Raw genomic sequence first — 14,593 nt, 5'->3', positions numbered from 1 at the left:
AAACTTAGCAAAATTACATTTGAAGACATTAATAATGAATATTTATCAGTATTTGGGGTCAAGGGGGTTCAGAGGAAAACAGCCATTGTTTTCCGTTGTTCTTCACTCCTTGTGCTGGTCAAACTAAGAAACCAGCAAACATTTGATTGACGCTTCAGTTTTTTTTTTTTTTTAATGTATATATAATAAAAGCAATCAAATGACCTCCTGCGTTAATATCAGTCAGTGTTTAACTGTCAAGTTCCATCAAGCATGCATGGCGCTGTTAAGAGCTCATGCTCCTGTCCATATGCCGCTGATAAGATTTGACAACATTCCCCCCATTACCAGTTTCAAGTGCTTGACAATGTGATGAAGAATATATGTGCACACACACACACGCAGAATGTAAATTTCTTTTCGATGCTGTCTGCGCGTGTGTGTGGCTTCACTCCTAATTTTCTTTTATTGGGGGCTTCCTGACTGTTAGAAATGTTTGGAGAGGCTTGCCCTGAGGTCAGAGCGAGAATCTTCAGAATATTAACAAACCACAATGACAGATGAAGAGGTCAGGACTGAGAGGCGAAGACGAATAAACACAAAGGAAACAAATATCTTTGAGAAAGGCTTACGCACGCTAAACGGTTTTGGGATTTTTCAATGTATGGAAGGTGAGTGACACTGCTTACTGAGTTCAATTTCTTCTCATTTTTGCAATTTATAGACGACTCGTGTTGAATACAAATAATTGTAACAGTAGCATAAAGATTGTAGCTTACATTTATATTATCTTAATCCGTCTTTTTTTTTTTTACGTATTTTATTTTCTGAAAGTATTGCAAAGTTGCATGAACAGATTACCGTATTTTCCGGACTATAAGCCGCTACTTTTTCCTCGATTTTAAACCATGTGGCTAATAAAGCGGTGCGGCTTTTCTGTGGGGTTTTCTTTCACCGGTAGGGGTACTCTTTCGTTCAGAAAATACACTAAAAAAATCTAAATTTTTTTTCTCTTGGGTTTGTTCTGTTTTAATTGGCAAAGTTGTTGCCGTGTTAAAAGGCACTGTTTAAACAATCTGTTTATGTACCTTTATGTGTCTTCACAGTACAAGATCGTTCTGTACATGCAGTACAACAATTTTTTTTTTTCAACAAAGAACACTGCTGCTTATAGCCTGGTGCTGCTTGTATATCATTTTTTTTATTATTATTATTTTTTTCTGGTTTTGTTTGTTCTTGTTTTTTTGTTTTTTTTTAAGGGCTGCGGCAGTTTATATACAGGTGTGCCTTATAATCCAGAAAATACGGTAAAAAAAATCTAAGTAAAAAAAAATATATAAATATATTATTTTAAATTGACTATATACGTGAATCTGTGTTTTAAATAAGCCACTTTGGACCGGGCCGCACAGATGGAAAAAAAAAAAATTCCGGTTTAGTTATTATTCGAGACTGAAAAATATTTTAGTTTGTAAAGTGACCGGCTTCTCTCCATTACATCAGACTCTTGACGCGTGTCAAGATGCTAATTGTCTGGGTAATATTAAACCCATAAACTGGGTTAAAAAACAGACCATGTAGGAGGCCCTCTCTGCACAATATGCGGCGATCAACCCCCCCAAAAAATGCCCCCCTCCCACCAACATATACTATGTACTCACATCCACTGTTTCACTTGATCGATTGTCACAAAACAAAAAGTCAAATATACACATCCAAACAAGAATGCTTTGCATCTGAGTAGCTTGCCTGATTTATGGCTAATGGTTGCTGCTGACAAACTAACAACCTGACCTGGACAACCCAACCCCTCCCCCGAATGAGTCCATAAGCTGTAACAACAACATTATTATGTCCGCCAAATATGAAACAATGCTATATATTTACAAAGAAAATGATTGTGAACATTGGAAGTGACAGAACATCATTCTTGCATGCCTCCTCGCACACAGCAATGCCGCCGTTTGGCTAACATTCACGCCTGTCTTATCAGTTATACGAAATCTGTTCCAACTTTATGACGCTCACAAACCATGCTAAACATAAACAATATCGAGTCCACAATGATCATAAAATATATTTCTTGTCGATTTAAAGTTGAAGATTGAGTTGCTTTATTGATGTGTGTGTGTGGACATCATAGTCAAAACTGCATGCATTTTTGGTTCTAAATGCATGCAATACACATAAATGTATTTAAAGATCGTTTTGGAAAATGTGAAAAGACAACTACTCTATGTTTCACTGAATAGCAGAGAGATAGCGTGAAGATGTTTTTCACCATTTGTTTTTTTCCACATTTTTTTTCGTCTATTTTTTTATATTTTTTAAGTGGACTTGGACCCCTGGCATGAGTTTATCCAGATTATTCTGATGGCCACAAGCTGAAAAAGTCTTAAATTAAACCAAACATGTTTTTCATGCTGCTGATGGGCTACCCCCCTCAAATAATCAGAGTTATTTATTTACGTAACTAATTTTAATACGTATGCCAGTTCCACACTTCAAAACATTTTCTTCTTTAAAATTTCTGCTTTTCTTATTTTTTTTTATATTCCCTCATGTATTATTATCCTGCAATGGTGTAACTTATGAAAGTGGGCTAGACCCCGTGTTGGTAATTTTGCAGACAAAAACACACGCCGGCAGATCTGAGAGAAGGAGGTCTGCGCTGCTGTGGGAGTGGTCATAGCCGAATTCAATCATGGCCAATCAAATCGGCTCTTGCCTTTAAATCAGTCCTTCTCAAATAGTGGGATGGGACCCTTGGGAGGTGCGGGGGATTTGATTGGGTGGATTCCCAGGGGAGATGTTTTGTTACTTCAAAATGTGGCCCTTGTTACTTTCTATTTGTTTTTTTCAGAGAACTCCTGCTAGTTTTATGCTAAAACATTTTGTCCCGTCCACCCTGCATTTGGGTCCTCCACCACGCAACCTTGACAAGCTGTCTACCCTCCGCCATCACCTGGACTGGTCATGTTTATCTTTAAATTGACTTTCTGCCACCGAATTGTCACTCACCAGGTGCATGTCCAGTGACACTCCCTGGCATGCGCGACGTGGCGGAGTCTGCTCTGCCAATTTGGCTAACTCGTACAGCGAGCATTGCGCTTGCGTGGAAATCAGGATGCACCACAATTATGCGCAGGTGTGCTGTTTAGGAAAATACAACCCCTTGTTTCATTTGACATATATTGTGATAGGCAAACATATTATCTCAAACAAATGTGTATATGTAAAGAGAGTGACTTTTAAAAGCATGCTTGAGTCAATTCTGCAAAAAACATTTTCAGTGGGACTGTGTAGCACAGTGCTCTCGAGCACGCCAGATAATAAACGCTTAATGTGATTTTATGCTCCTATTTTCTGTTCTCTAGTGGGACATGAGAGGGAAAGGAAATCGACAGAGTAATCAATGGAAATATGAGGACTGAACGCAGTGGTGCGTTTGGAAACAAATTAAATGAAGAAAATGAAACTTTTCTTACACATATGTGACTCATAATGTTTCAAATGTTCTTTTTGCAATTGTGCGGCTCTCACATTATTTCAATCCCTGTAGATGATGTGGCCGACCTGAACATATGCCACCAGGATCGCTGCCTTTTGGAGAGGACATGGTTCTGTTGACTTGATCAGGTCCGGGCCTCTCCGCTTGGACTGCTGCTCCTTCAATACGACCCCAGATACAAAAAAGTGGAAGAAAAAAGACGTATGGATGCTTGCTTAGTAAATGACGGATCGTGAACCATGGCGGGATATTGTGCCTCGTACCATGAGCTACTCATCCATCTTCTACCGGGTGTCGTCTAAGTGACTTGTCAACTCATCCCTTTTTCAGATATCGCCATTCAAGTGTGAGGACAACAAAGATGCCGCCTTGTAGGACCAAGAGCACTGTGGGAAGTCAAAAGAGGCACCATAAGCACGGGTCAGCAAACACGTGACCTGGCATGCTCGTACTTTAATAACGGCACTAGACAATAACGACTCTCTGAAGGGCATCTCAAACAACAAGGCTCTCAAGGCCTTAAAGATAATTGGATGCAGCAGAAGAGGAGATACAGGTGAGCTGGCCTATTCCACTCCGCTTCAGAATTGGACTTTATAGACCCATCCTGTGTGGCGCAATGCACTTTTATTGACACACAAAAGCACTTTTATCAAGGGAGTGTTATAAAGCGTGTATAACTGGTGCATTACTTCATTGCTGCAGTCTGTTGTTTGAAATGTCTATTATGCCGCAAAGCTGATATTAGGTTCACTTCCCAATTCAGTGTCCTTGCGGTAACCTTAACCGGATGCGATTGTGAATTTTGATCCAATGATAAAGAGTAATGATTGAACCTCTTGGCAAATTTGGTACTATTTCTTAGTGATTCCCAACCACACTAAAATGCAGAGAGAGCTCAGCAATGGTGGTCAAATTTCTTTCTGCCTGTATTTTTGCTATCTTTTCAACACCCACGGAATATCTTCCCAACTGATATATAATTAGCTGTCAGTTCTCTGACCATAAACGTATCATGGGTGCTCCATTTTCCCTTCAGATCACTTTCTGTCAGCATTTTTGACATGTTTTTTAGCTTCTAATCAACACACTGTGTTCCCCCGAGGCTTTTGCCAGATGCTACAGGTGCATTCAAATCCCAGCTTTAATAAACAACGGGAGATGTGTCACCTTTGTTGTTTCCCACCCGTTCAAATATGCTACATGTCTTCGAATGATTAACTTCCACAAAGACATTAAGTGCCCTGTCATTGTCTGACCAGTTGACAGTGTGCTCTTGTCCTTTCTCAAAGTCAGTTGGGATAGGCTCTAGCTCACCTGTGACCCTAATGAGGGCAAGCAGTATAGTGCAGAGGCATCACTGCGGTTTATGGCTTTGCAAGTTTGCGGGAGATACACGGGATGAGAGCAAATGTCACACACGAGCACAACATTTTATAAATAGCAAGACAGAAATTGCTTCTCAACGTTTATGGACAGAGTTAACAATGGCACATAATTATGTCTTTTATGAGGCCAAGACTCGGAAAACATTGATCTAAAATGTCAGAGGTTGCACTAATCGATCAATATGACAGGAGTCCTCAGAGACGCCTGTAAAACTCCTCAGATTTGTTTTTAGACTATGAAAATCGCGTTGTAATGTAATGACTACAATCACGTTCGGGCTTTTTTTAATTGGCACACCGCCCAAGCTGGGACGCAAACATTTTATTCTTGAAAGGAAGGGGTGGGGTGAGAGTGTGGGAGTCAATTCTAGACTTTTTGTTATTCTAGACGTTTTGTTTGAACTATTATTATTATTATTATTATTATTATGTTATTATTATGTTATTACTATTATTAGAAACGTATCCACTCTATGATGAAAGAAATGAAAATAGAATTCGTCCATTGCAACAGCAGAACCAAATTATATTTAAATGTTGTCATGGGTTTATTTAAAAAGAAAATATATATATATATATATATATATATTATATAAAGAGAGAGAGAGAGAGAGAGAGAGAGAGAGAGAGAGAGAGAGAGAGAGAGAGGAGAGAGAGAGAGAGAGAGGAGAGAGAGAGAGAGAGAGAGAGAGAGAGTAGAGGAGAGATGAGAGAGAGAGAGAGAGAGAGAGAGAGAGGAGAGAGAGAGAGAGAGAGAGAGAGAGAGAGAGAGAAGGAGAGAGAGAGAGAAGAGAGATGAGAGAGAGAGAGAGAGAGAGAGAGAGAGAAGAGAGAGAGAGAGAGAGAGAGAGAGAGAGAGAGAGAGAGAGAGAGAGAGAGAGAGAGAGAGAGAGAGAGAGAGAGAGAGAGAGAAATTAAGTCTTAGTTTCTTCTTTGTTCTTTAGAATATTACAGACCCGATGCACCTCGACATGGACGTGTGTGACTACCTTGCGTCAAGACGGCAAGCCGGAGCGCCGTGCCTAGTGGCCAGACAATCAGCCCGCGCCACAGCTCGGGCAGGGAAGTGTGAGTACTGGGACAGGGCTATTAATCACGAACGCCATAATTGACACACACTCAATTCTGTTTGGAAAGTTTAACAGCAGCACACTGCAGCAGAATCGGGCCGAGCAATCTGACTTTTCCTTGGCGGTGTGACTGCTACGAACTACACAGCATCAGAACTAGGCTGCTTGAACATGTGAAGTACTTCCAAAGGGTCATTTGATTTCATTGTTGATTGTCTTAGTACTTAATCGGGATATTCAAACTGGTGTTCATGCATATTACGGTTTCACAAGAATTTTAGCCATTCGGTATTGTAATCAGCAACCAAGGAATTGTTAAAGAATATAGAATGCTTAAAAGAATGAGTATAAAATAATTGTGGTGACATGGTTGGTTCCAGTTGTGCAGTTATTACAATGCCAGACATACAGTTGCGCGTACGCTTGGATCAGAAGCGGATGAAGTAACTTTAGCCCTCACAGTGAGCCACTGCAAGAAAACAAAAACAAAAAAAACAGCAGGACAAAGCTCGAAAGCCCACAGAGATTTTTTGATAATCTGCTTGAATAGAAGTGATGACAGCATCCAAGATTCTAAACCATCATTGTATCTCTCAACAAAAGCTTTTGTTGGCTTAAAATATTCAATGAAATGGTTTGGTTTTTGCATTTAGTGAAGTTATTTTATTCATTTCAAGATTTTTATGTAAATTCCCTTATTACATTATGTCGCATGACATTTCTTCCTCTCCTTGTTCGTTGCCGTGCTACTGGTGTTGGGAAAGTTCATTTCCTACGTGAATGAGTTCAAAGTTCAATTCACAAATTGAACTAGTTCAATTCCTAATTCAAAATTCTTAACGAAATTCAGCATACCATCAAATACATTTGCAAGGGCCATGTTTCCATGCTCAGCGCAACTTGAGCACAAAGTGTTTCTTGTTTTGGTATTTTCACAGCTGCGTGCAGTTACACATGGGAGTTTGCGGCGTTGTGGGTGTGAACACAGCTGATTCTCTTCCCTTCTAGTGGAAGCAGCTCCTCTCGTTTCCTTTAAATTCATGGCAGAAGCATACACAGACTTTCCATGCAGAAGATCGAGCTCGCAAAATACGCTTATTAGGAACTGCAAGAAGATAATTGTTCTGGTGAGCTTTATGATCATCTCAAGAGCAGATGAACCTCTTTCCCAGGAGGCACCATTAACTGGAGTAAGTAATGCAATTTTGTTAAGCATAAACCGTACTTTGTACATGAAAACCCCAGCAAGGTTTCCACATCACATAGACATTAACTCATTCACTGCCATTGACGGGTATAGAAGTCAAAAAGCAAATTCAATTTACCTGGGCTGGTTTAGTTAAGCCGTTCACAATTTACAACCTTTTTCTACTTGGATGAGTCCAGCCCACCTCAAAGAAATATGTACGTATGAATATATGTAATTGTTGGTTTGTACTACGGCTCAGCTCATAAGGGTGGGGTGGCACAGGAGCGTCTATTTTTAAAACAAGTGCATCAATTTCTCATGTTTTCACTCCACATGCCCCTGGAGCTCCGTTCACCGCCGTGCTCTGGAGAAAACAAAACAAAATGCTTAGTATGCAAATATGCAGTGACAGGCTTTAATTTGGTACGCAATTTAATGTTTCCAGTGCGCATGAGCACCTGCGCACCCCTTATACGCACCCCTGGTTATATGGCACATTGCGATAAAATGTGAATGATGCTTCTGGTGAAGTGCTTTTCTGTCAGGCTCATTTTATCTATTCCAAATGATCACATCAATGTCACTGGAGTGCTCCTATTGAGGAACCGCGATTTGAAAATGATACGTACCTTTACTTAACTCAAACAGCGTGACTTCACTGGAGATACATTTTTTTTCCCCCTTGAATCCCACAAATAGGAAGAAACAAAGAGCAAACGAGCTCGTCGGAAAGACTGTTTTGTTTCACGGGTGACTGCAATTTTGTTTTGGTTTCCTCTTCAGTGCCTGCTGGATGGGAAATACATTTTCACCTCATCTCCAAAGGCACTGACACCAGAGCGTACGTACCCACACACACACACACACACACACACACACCCACAAACTACATGTATCACTCTGCCTTCCTCACAAATACTCTCACTGCTTTTTGCAGGCTGGGCAGGGGTAAACAGACATTTAAATCACATGCTGACCTGATAATCAAGCACTATTCAAGGACTAATACGCTCGTTAGGGCTCTTTAGGTACTGATAATACGCCGTATAAATGGTAGCCATCCACTGGCCAATATTCATGAGGACATTAAAACACGGAGCTTGGAATTTTCATTGATGATGTGATCTGATCTGATATACTACTCTCACGTCCTCCAACGCCTTCATTAGTTCTCTGTCCTTTTTCCTGCAAGCTGTGCGTGGAATAGTAATCTTATCGTATTCTGTAATATGCTAATGACCATAATCAGGCATGTAGATGTGAGGCTAATCACAGGCATACACAAACACATGACCATTTTCATTAAGGTGGAATTGCCTACGGGCGGCTGAGGGCCATCTCGACTTACCTTCCTTTTGTGTGAGATCACACACGCACACACTGGTGATCTTCCTTTTTTCTTCGGTGTCTTTGTGTGTTTGTTTGAAGTGCATCGCTATAATGGGGTTGCTTTCATTAGTAGAAAGTGCAGATGAGAGTGGATGGCACATCAGAAGAAAAAAAAGGTCCTGAAAGGCAAGCTTCTAATTTAATCGCGACATTCATTCATGCCTCCGCTTGTGCACAAGCTGATGACATCAAGTGCTGGTTTTACGAGTGCGGCCATATGAATTTTACATAGTGAGTGTACTTTTCTGCTCATCACCCTTAAATGTAATCAATGAAGAATCTATTTACTTCCAAATATATATTCAGTATTATAGTAGTAGTGGTTGTAATAATAGTGGTGTTAGCAGTTCTAGGGGTATCAGTTTTGGGTCATGCATTTCACATCTTCAGTTAAGTCCTACTTAGTCCGACTTGAATAAATGCCGCTCATTATAATATCATTGATGACACCCCAGCTGGAGAAATAATATACAGACACACACTTACGCACTACTGTGTCTAGGACGACCTGCGGTCTGTGAGAAGGCTTTACCGTCACCAACTTGTAATCTGATTGGCTATTGCAACTGTCTATCAACTCTAAGAGCCTGTTCACTCACACAGCACGGATTCCCGCACTGTTGATTCTGATTCTGGCAACACAAGCTAGCTGAATTCTGATAAAAAGTCTCACCTAAAAATGACAACAAAATAAATTAATTAATTAATTAATTGAAAAAATTATATATATATACACATATATATATATATATATATATATATATATATATATATGATTAAATGTTATCAGAAATATTATATAATAAATATGAATGTGTCATTACTTTGCTCGCAGCACTTTACTTTTGATTTAATAAAAAAAATGATCACTTTCAAACATCCAATAGAATTAAAAATATGCCGGTTTGAATTTTCTTACTCAGAATTGTCAATTTAAATAGAGAAAAAGAGAACGATAATGTCAATGGCGGGAATACCAATCATCATCTTCTACTTCACATATTACGTATTACTTACGAATTTGAGGTTGTACTATACACTCTTCGAATGGGCCTGCAGTAAAAGCAAACAGGTACACAGTACCGGCTTGGTTTGGCAGATTGTTGCCAAGACAAAAATCTCCCCAGCTGAGTTTATCTGCAGTGAGTTAAAGCAAACATGGTTGACAGGAACGCTATGATGTGGGCAAACAGTGGGGTGCAGCAGCAGCTATGTAAGCGGCCGTTTCTGAATACTGATAATAAAAACAGAAATTCACCTGGAATGACCACCTGAAATGTTTTACACATGTACAAAAGCACATATGCATCATACACACCCCAGTCCTCAGTTTCAGGACAAAACGTGGCGGAGCCTCCTAAATAAAACCATTTTTTTAATTCTTTATTCATCTTAATACCATCCCAAGGTCAAAATATTTCTCTCTGCAGTGTTCAATCTAATGAATACAGAAACACACACACACAATTATTTGAATATCTTTTTAAAAAGCCAAGTGTCCTGAAAAAGCCTCTGTTACCTTTTTCGTTCCATTGATAAATCCTGATAACATCTCAGCATCGACGTGCCGGAAACATTTGTGAAACAATTGCACATCAGAAACACACAAAGGTTTGCGGGAATGTGCGCAGTTCCGCTCCGGCAGAAGTATCTCAACCAAAGCCGGGAGCGACTGCTTAAAGCCGTATATCAAATACAGATGGGTTGATCGCAAAAGCAGCAAATATGAGTTTTTGCCACTGCACAACGCAGCACGCCACAAACAAAAAACTGAATACTGTCAACATCAATCAGAGTTTGGTGGCGTGCTGCGCGCAAAACTAATATTACCCATCATATAAAATGGAAGAATTGGTTAGAAGTGTCATTTGATGGCTTGCTGTTTATTTCAGGTACGGGCGGCATCATGACCATTTGCATGGATGCAATCTCACTCATTTTGATGAGACAGGATAGAACTTGGTAAATTTGTTAAAAAATTTGATTCTTTTAAAAAAACAAAAAACAACGATTATAAGGCAACTGGACGTTAAGCGTTTCGAGCTTCAGCAGAGGGTGTACAATATCAGGATTGCAATAGAATTCCAAGCTTATCCTTCAGGGTCCAATTTACACAAATACACCCCTTAACTTTGTCGAATCAAGGCCAACTCCAAGGAAGTCTCTATTGCAGGGGTGGGCAAACTTTTTGATTAGCTGGCCACAATGGGTTCTAAGATTTGACAAAGGGGCCGAACCAGGAGCAGATGGATGGAGTGTTTTGGTAACTTCACTTCATCGGAGAAAAAAAATAATCCATTTAATTTGAAATGAAAATGAACAAAAGCATTACAACAAAATATCGGCCTTTGACACACCACAGTATTTAGAAAATAAAACATGAACAAGGTTTATCCATTTAATTTTTTTCAAGTTTGGCGGGCCGCATTAACACATTTCTTGGGCCACATGTGGCCCCCGGGCCGTAGTTTGCCCATGGTGGAATGGATGGAAGGTGCCCCCTGATATGCACAACAAAACATTTCTTGGCTGCTCGTTATTCATTTGACGGAGACAAAACATTCTGGAATAACTTTAAATTAAGTTTAAGTTTCTTTTTTTTTGTGCTGCTGGATTTGTGCAACAAATGTACCCATTGCCGCTAAATCCATGCAGTCCCAAGACTGACTCGACCACCGTCTGACTCATTTTCAACCTTTTCATATATAGTGACTGTCGAGTTCAATTTCATTGGATCTTTTTTTTTTTTTTTTACTTTTGATTGCAGCATTTTAGTCTTCATACCAGAAAGTGCATCGACTAATAACATGGTTGCAATCTTCACATTTTGACAAATCCTTTTATTCGCCTTCACTTTGTCCAACTTCTCTGCATATTAGTGGCTGCTCACAACGTTGACACTGAGTCAGACTTGTAAAAACAATCCCTTTTTACACAGCAGGGAAGAAAAGCCTGCTCTGATTCAAATTGCGGCAAAGCTCCCGTGTACACACAACAGGAGGTTTTTCTTGCGTGTGTGCGCGCACGTGTGTGTCGCTGCGCAAAGTACAAAATCTAAATGCCATTGATACGTTTTATGGTAGCCTACGCACATACACCACATTACTATCGAAAATATACGCAGGCCGCTTGCATCTTACTAAACTAACGCGGTGTTATCCGGCTCTTTTTTTTTCCCATCACAAGCGGAGCACTTCATTTAGAAAATCTCAAGATCATGTGAACAGTATCAGGTGACTCTGAGCATCACTAATTATATTGCTAACAAGTGGCTAATGTTCTCTTTGTCATGTGACTCATCGGATGCCTCATTATACCGCCGCTGTGGCTGTGACTGATTATCCTGATGTCGCCGCCATCTTCTCCTACGTTCTTATCAATCACACTTGATGGCATCTCTTGCCTTGTGAAGCGTCATCTTTCTTCCCTTTCTGCGTCTCCAAGTGTCTGCTGTGTTTTTGTCGTCGGCGGACCCCCGTGGATTTTTTTTTTTTTTTTTTGCCGCGCTCCCTGCTGAATTGCGCCTGTGCATCTTGGATGCCTTTGTGCAGTGTGCCAAACGCAACTGTCTAATCATTTGTTGATGTAAGTGGCGCATTTCATTTAATGCTCAGCGAGACTTAATGACGGAACAAGTCTCGCTGGATTTGCAAGACCATTAAATTGCCGGGCATGAAGGACAGCAAGTAATAATATCAGATTTGAGAATTATTCGTTTGTTTAGTCGTTAAGAATAAATGACTCACCAGGATACACAATTTTGTACGGTATGGTGAGAATGTTTGCGTAGTACAAGAAGTAGCAGAAAATACAGGTCTGAAAATATGCTAAATAAATCTTAATTTTTTTTTCCTCTTTGGTCTGTTCTGTCTTAATTCGCAAAGTTGTTGCCGTGTTAAAAGGCACTGTTTTAACAATCTGTTTATGTACCTTCACGTGCATTCACAGGACAAAATTGTTCTGTACATGCAGTAAACAACACATTTTACAATATAGAAAACTGCGGCTTGTATATGTTTGGGGTTTTTTTTTCAAAAAGAGTTGCTGCGTTTTTGTAAGTAAGGTAATAAACATTTAGTATTGCTTAGTGGCTAGTGAGCACCTTTAATCCAAGTGTTATCATCAGCAAAATATTCAAGCATCTAATCCAACTGCAATAAAGTATAGAAAAGTATTAAATGATGCGAATTAGGATGAGTTTTTTTTTATGTATTTTTTTTCTAAGCATGTTTAGCAGCAAATCATGAGATGACAGATCGCAGTAATCCATATTAGTGTATGTGCATGATTGTGTGGATTGTTCATAAGGAATAATGCAAAACTGCTTAGCGGGGGACCAAAAGAACATGATTATAAGAGGAAACAAATGCAGCTGGGAACAACGTTCATCAGAGCAGATGAGCTGCGCCGTAGGTGTCGCGTGTCTCAGTGTGCATCCATTTTAATAAGAAAGCGCAGCATAGATTTCCTACACGGTATATAGACGTGTCTCGTTCTAAGTTGTGACGGTGCGGAAATAAAAGTTTGGCGATTCTTCGTGGTGCACTTGAACGCGGCACTGGACGCACACCAGCGTAATGACGTCACCTACTGGCAATGGATTTCACGCATGATAAAAACACATTTCCATGCTTGGAAGAGAGCGAGACTTATCTAATTGAAGCACGGTGAGCAAGTCTTCCACTTCTTCGATGATTTGATTGAGCAAGTGGCTGCAATTCCCGGTGCTGATGACAGCCGACGTATCCTCTCTCCTTGTCTTATTTTTTTTAATTCACTCTATCTCTTGGGTCAATGTATTATGACTCAACTGTCATCAATCCAGTTTTCTTTCCAGGGACAAGAATGCATTTTGATCTCCTTTCTCTACGTTTACTCGTAATTTTTATCTGGAGCTGAATTGCTTATTCTATCCTTGAAATATTGAACTGATTGCTTTATTTTGCTAAATGAAATAAAATGTGAGCCTTTGTGTTGAATAATGGAAAGTCGAGGTCTTTTCAGATCAAGTATGATTCAGCCATTAGCATGTATTAGCATTGAAAAGTGGCGCTTAAATAAAACGTATCATTCTTTCACATATTTTGTGAATGCGGTGAATCCGTATCATGCGGACGGGTGTTTGAATGTTTGTCAGAGCAGGCATGAATGGCGGCGAGAGCGGATGGTGTGCAAGGACATTTGCAGGTGGTGAATGCGTAATACCACTCGTGTGTCGGCTCACAATTGATGTTCTGCACACCCATAATCATCATTCATCCCCCTGCGGCTTTCAACTCGGAGTGGCACAGCCATCTCACAGACTGTTAGCGAGGGAGTGACTTTGTTTATGCTGTATGTTATTTTGTCTGTGGATGCTCTTGGCTGCGTAAAGGGCATTGGTGTGACCTGCAACTGCTGACAGGATGACATGTGGCCTTTCGGTTGACTTTTTGAAGTGAATTTGTCGTTACAGAAGTTTAGTAAGGACGTCGTGGAACCGAGGTTTTGATAACCACTTTCTGACCCTCTAAGCACAGGCGTGGGCAAACTACGGCCCGGGGGCCCACATGCGGCCCGTTTAGACGTTTTAATCCGGTCCGCCAAACTTGAAAAAAGTAAGACTAAATTGTTAATGTTTTATTTTTTTTAAATACTCTGGTGTGTCAAAAACAGATATTTTGTTGTAATGCTTTTGTTCATTTTCATTTAAAATTAAATGTATTTTTTTTTTCTCCAATGAGGTGAGGTTACCAAAACACTCCATCCATCTGCTCCTAGTCCGGCCCCTCAGCCAAATTTTAGAACCCATTGTGGCCAACCAATCAAAAAGTTTGCCCACCCCTGCTCTAGCACATAGGTGTCAAACTCTGGCCCGTGGGCCAAATTTGGCCCGCAGTGTCATAATATTTGGCCCACGAGGCTATACCAAATGACTACTATACCATTTTACGTTCTATATGATAATAGTAAAATTTTTCTTGCTACTCCAAGACATGGGCTTGAAAGGTTGATTGATTTAGTACGTAAATGCACCCCGCACCCCGCACCCTCGGAATTTCCAAATTCCAATCTATAGCATTGCAGT

The 14,593-nt window shown here is 40.1% G+C and overlaps 1 long non-coding RNA gene across 1 annotated transcript; it reads left to right on the top strand.

Moving 5' to 3' along the window:
- The first annotated feature begins 2,268 nt into the window (after positions 1 to 2,268).
- LOC148332451 (uncharacterized) lies at positions 2,269 to 6,107 on the top strand. The gene is made up of 3 exons (XR_015844691.1): positions 2,269 to 3,421; positions 3,542 to 4,046; positions 5,823 to 6,107. It is a non-coding gene; the product is annotated as an uncharacterized LOC148332451 (long non-coding RNA).
- Positions 6,108 to 14,593: the final 8,486 nt, after the last annotated feature.

This window comes from Idiotropiscis lumnitzeri, chromosome 8, assembly GCF_059441095.1.
Source record: "Idiotropiscis lumnitzeri isolate Australia: NSW breed Sydney's pygmy pipehorse chromosome 8, RoL_Ilum_1.0, whole genome shotgun sequence".
Classification (NCBI taxonomy): Eukaryota; Metazoa; Chordata; class Actinopteri; order Syngnathiformes; family Syngnathidae; genus Idiotropiscis; species Idiotropiscis lumnitzeri.
Note: the sequence above shows the minus strand (reverse complement) of the source record. Positions and strands in the feature narration are given on the sequence as shown.